Source organism: Achroia grisella, unplaced genomic scaffold (assembly GCF_030625045.1).
Source record: "Achroia grisella isolate CSIRO2021 unplaced genomic scaffold, CSIRO_AGI_Agris_v1 utg660, whole genome shotgun sequence".
Classification (NCBI taxonomy): Eukaryota; Metazoa; Arthropoda; class Insecta; order Lepidoptera; family Pyralidae; genus Achroia; species Achroia grisella.
The window spans coordinates 1,670,530-1,676,343 of NW_026712984.1; the positions used below are offsets into that span (position 1 = coordinate 1,670,530).

At 33.6% G+C, this 5,814-nt stretch overlaps 1 pseudogene; it reads left to right on the plus strand.

Annotated features, from left to right (window-relative positions):
• The first annotated feature begins 1,249 nt into the window (after nt 1-1,249).
• On the plus strand, nt 1,250-5,396 carry LOC131849659 (caspase-7-like; annotated as a pseudogene).
• Nucleotides 5,397-5,814: the final 418 nt, after the last annotated feature.

Here is a 5,814-nt window from a genome sequence, read left to right on the forward strand (position 1 = left end):
ACGTCTTCCGGGCTGAAATGATGATGATGATGAATATAATAAAGAAAAGCTTATTTCGATGCATTAAATCAGTTCGGTTAGAGATATATTATTTCCTCTGGTAGCCTACATTTAACAGGATACTAGTTTTTATATGCGATTGAGTTTTGCGATGCATTCATCGTTTAGTCGTGAAAAGATAACAAATAAATATACATTTTTACAAAATTTAGCATTTATAATATTACTTTTAGCCGCAATTTCGTTTCCATAAACTTGAGTTTCTATTTCCCCCTCTTTCAGATACCTATAACCCTTTTTTTTACAATAATGGTGGTTCTATATACTCTGTGTATCTTTATGTCTTCATTTCTTTCATTAAGATCAATTGAATCTCGTAAGTTAGTTCAGTTGTTTAATTGTGAAAATCTTCATCGCCTAATTCCTGGTGTATAATACGTAATAGTTCAAAAATTTAGTTTCAGTACGAGAGTAGAACTTCCAGTTGGAAGGGGAAAGATATAGGTCGCAACGAACCATGTTATGTTGAACCCCGTGGAACCTTAAAGGGGTTTTTCATGTAGGTAATTATAATGGCAAACAAGCATTTACGAAACATGTGTTATGTGTGTAAAACATGTGTAAAGAAATGCTGGAAATTATTCAGAACAGGTTCCACCCAACTGAATTTAACAACGTTAGGGACACAATGATAATTGTAGGCCACACGTTACGTCAACATAACTGCAATTTAAATACCATTAGAGTATATAATACAATATTAAAAACGATACTAGATCTACAATTCAATAAGATATATACATGACTTATGAACATTTTTTTCGACTTTAAACATCTGTTATAGTTGGTAACAATTTAACGTATCTTTTAACATGGGTTTTTATAATACCTCCTTTTGGGGAAGGAGATTGTTACTATAATCTGGATTTAATCTGAATTACTAGTAATGTACCGTATTATGTTGACAATTAAGACAGTTCCCCTCGAAAACCATCCTAATAAATTAATGGTGAATTTGTTACAATGACCTGCAGTTAGTCCATCGTAGTATATTCACTTCATGCTTATCTTATCATCCTTCATTGGTGCCCCACCAGCGTGAACCGCTAGCGTAAGCAGGTGCAACATTCCCTTATCATCCATTAAAAAAACCCTTTTTATATTTTATGTACCTTCATCGCCGACTTTTTAAAAGGAAAAACAACATAAATTAAAAGGGATGGATACTAACACATTACTGCCAGGGAAAATGGTAGATGGTGACAATAAAAAGAAAACATTAAGCAAATCTCGTGGCAATGTAAAAAGCGATGATAAACAGAGAACATCTTTTGATGCTGTTGTATATGCAACACATACATCCAATTCATCAAAAGATGATGACTTATTATTGCCAGGTAGCCCAACAAAAAACACACAAACGAATGGAAAGAAAATTAGCTCAACTTACCAATTGGAGAACTATGAAAAAAGAGTTCTTCATGTTTTCAATCAAGTGAATTGTTATGGCCAAGAACCTAGACATGGGACGGAAAAGGATTTCGAGAATTTAAAAAGCACTTTTGAAAGTTATGGTTTCGAAGTACTAGAATACAAAGATAAAGATGTATCAGAAATTGAAAATATACTACACGAGAGTAAGTACTTTGTATATTTCCTTGCTATGAACGAGTATAACTAGCTCTAGCTGATCTATTTCACACTCCTTGTTTTCGATGGTCGCAGTTTTGATTCTCAGAGAAACATTGGTCTGGATTTTTCTATTCGTATTTAGGATTACTTTATTTATCGTACGGAAAAGATGATGTAACATTAATTATTTAAACACTTCTTAGCTAATTGGTTTTGATGTTTTTATTCTATAATATAATTTTTATTACTGATCAATGTTATTTACGAAAATGCATCGCTCATTTAAATTTCTGTTTGCCGACACGAGGTGTTAAGTATGCTATTTAAACCTTCATTACACATGTCTTTGGTAAATAAGTAAATGCTAAGCTAGGCTGCGTGAATAGAAATATTATCTACTAGCTGTCCCACGCAACTTCGTCTGCAACACACTACTTGACATTTGTTATTATATTTCGCCCAATTTACATAATATCCTTTTAAATTATAACCTAGGTTTTATTCTGATATATAAGCTATATTACTGTGAAGTTTCATCAAAATTCGTTTAGTAGTTTTTGCGTGAAAGAGTGACAAATATCCATCCATACTTACAAACTTTAGCGTTTGTAATATTAGTAAGATCTGTCTAATTGCCTTACCTATTGAGTTTTAAATAACATATGTTTACAGTTACAGATCCTAACACTATGAACTTCTCTGACTATGGCTGTATAGGTGTGGTTGTCCTTACCCATGGCTATTACAATGGAATTTTGAATGCAAAAGATGACACCTACCATGAACAAATAATAATAGATCATTTCTTAACAAGTAGAAATACGACATTCATTAATAAACCCAGATTTATAATAATTCAGGTATACGAGTATACTGTTTTATATTTATTTTTTATTTTTATATTTAGAATTATTAGATAATAAAATTAATAGTATTGTTTGATATATTTAAATAATATTGATTGACACCTAACTAAAATAAGTGTTACTTATCTATCTATATTTGATATATAATACAATTTTTAAATGTAAATTACACTATTGTATAATTTGTATATTACTAAAATTTTTGCATGCCTAAACAGTGGCGAAATATGTGGACAATTTTATTAATACTAACATTCTTTTAATATTTATACCACATTTCATGAAAATAAATACATTTCATTTAATTTAATTTCATAAAGGTAATGGTAATTAAGTTGACGGTTCATCTGATGGTAAGTAGCAAGCGTCGTCTGTAGCATGAGCAACACCACAGATAGTACGTCATCATTAAACGCCAGTGGTATCACTCAGATATCAAGTGTCAGTACAGTTGTAATTAGTTGACAAGCGCAATTACGTCTGCTTCACATTTCCCCCCTTTTTGCTATATTTATCAATGCAATTCCACTCCTATTGGTCAGAATTTGATATTATACAGCTATAGTCTTCCTCGATAAATGATCTATCCAACAAGAAAAGAATTTCATAAGCTCGGTTTAGTATGTACACACTTGTTAGGCAGAAGTCTAACAATTTGTAACCACTTTAAGTGTATTACTAAATAGATAAGAACTTTACTAAAGTTAGATTAGAAAACAAATGGGGCATTGATGCCAAAATAAACATATTTATTATTACATATATTACTTAGATATTTAAGTGATAGAGCAGCCTGTACGGCCACGCGTGGTTGTAATGTAATGTAACTTGGACTCCATTTTCCGCAATCAGTCTCCCATCTGGGCCGTTGTACGTGTATAGCCGAGACTACGAGAGAGCCAGCCAAGCTTCTAGCAAAAGCGCACAATTCTCTTGGTGTTTTCATAGGCTTCACGGAGCGACTGTTCTGAAAATATGTTTTTGCCACGCGTGGTTATGCAGGACGAATGGGCGCGCTCCGGCAAATACCAAACATCTTCAGAACACATGTCACGGATGCTAATCCGTCCTATTATTATTCTAATTCCTTCCCCTACCCAACCCTTCTTAAAAGGATAGCAACTCACATCACTCCTGTTGTTGCGGGAGCTCATGCGTGACGGTGGTCACTCACCATCAGGTGTGCTGAAAGCTGATTTGCCCCCTATGATATGAAATGATAAATCTTATAGCTTTTACTACTAGTCTTATACAAGTACTCATCTGTTTCTCTATATCTTCTCTATTCTCTATATCTGCTACTCCGAACCCATGTATTTGGGTTCGGAGTGATATGTTTTTCTTCCATTCATCCCTGCAAACAGGGATGAATGGAAGAAAACTTGTTATTGTCTCCCTTTCTTAGCAAACAGTCCAATTATCTCTTTTTAAGCCTTCCTCTGAGAAAGAGATAATTGGACTGTTCTCTGAAATTCTTCCTTTAATTGAATTAATTTAGATGATTATTAGGAAATAACCATCTAAATTAATTCAATTAAAATATTATCTTCAATTACGTATCTACAATTACGTATCTTCAATTACGTGTTACATGCCCATACCACGACTCTTCAGCCTCTGCGACGGCATCAGTTTCATAATGTATTCATTCTTTACCTATATTTTTATTACTTTATCTTTATTCGTTCTTGTCAACATGCATCTCAAGATTCGCACTTCAGTTGCATGCAGTTTTCTTTCATCCTTCGCCTTTACAGGTCGGATCATGGTCTTGTCTCGTATAATATTGGTCTTCTAAAATATTTTCCTCAAGTTTAAGGGAACACGTGAGTAACACGTCGTCGCCGTAACCTACCGCCACTTCATCACTTTCTAATACAAGTTACTAGCGGTATTAAAACATAAGTGGTATTAAAATATTTTAGGCTTGCAGGGGAAATAACGACATAAGCGGTATTGGTGTGCATTGCACAAATATTGTGCCTTGTAAAAAAACCTCGGAACAAGACTGTTATTATACACTGGAATTGGAACCAGATATGTTTCTTTTGCACAGTTCTTACCTCGGGAACCCTTCTCACAGGTAGTTCACACTAATATGAAATAATATATAATATCAATCTCTATATATTTTTTTTGTTTACTATACAAAAAAACAAAAAGTGTTTGTAATTTTAAATTAACAGTTTTAATAAAAGCATATAAAAGTATATACAGCAACTACGTAAGAAATAATTTGTCTCTGACTGTTTGTTCTTGCTAATCTCTGAAACGGCTGGACAGATTTTGACGGGACTTTCAATCTCAGGTAGCAAGGGGGGAGGAAATTGTTAGTAATATGATAGTAGAATAATCCCATTGCTAACTATGTACTGTGTCAGCTTTACCTTCACGAGATTATCCCTGGAAACCATAGTGAAAAAATTGTTGTGAGTTTGTCATAATGGGAACCTGACCTGACCTCATGTTCATTTTATCATCCTCCATTGGTGCCCCGTTAGCGTAAACTGTTAGTGCAAACGAGTGTAACATTTCATTATCACCTATAATGTTTTGGACCAGTAGAGGATAATAAAATGAGCATGAGGTTATATAACAAGAATATCCACCCGAACGAATCCGGGATATTCATTATATTTATATAGATATGATCTTATATACATATATGTTAGATAATAAATATGGGTTTTTAGAACATTAGATGGTACGTGGCTTATTAAAAATTTGTGTAATGAACTAAGCAATGGAAGAGCATCCACTACAGATTGGGTATCAATAATAACTTCAGTGAAACGCAAAGTGGCCATAGATGAAACTGCTGACAAATATATAGCGGCGAAGGAGCAGTACCTCTACAACAAGCAGATGCCTATCTCAATGACTACGTTCACAAAGTAAAGTATTTATTCTCTTTTATTTTCAAACTAGCTTTTACCCGCGGCTTCGCTCGCGTTAATTTATCCCCTTAGGAGTGGAATTTATTAAAACCCTTTCTTAGGGAATGCCTACGTCTTAGTAGCTTTATGCATGCAAAGTCTCACCCCGATCGGTTTAAAATTGACAAAGTTTCATACAATTTTCATCCCCTATTTTATCCCCTTGGGGGTAGAATTAATCAAAATCCTTTCTTAGCGGATGCCTACGTCATCAGATCTACCTGCATGCCAAATTTCAGCCCGTTCCGTCCAGTGGTTTGGGCTGTGCGTTGATAGATCACTATGTCAGTCACCTTTGAATTATATATATAGATTAAAAAAATATTTATGAAATTAAAAAAAATATATAATTATTAAAAGTTTACATTCATAATCTGCTA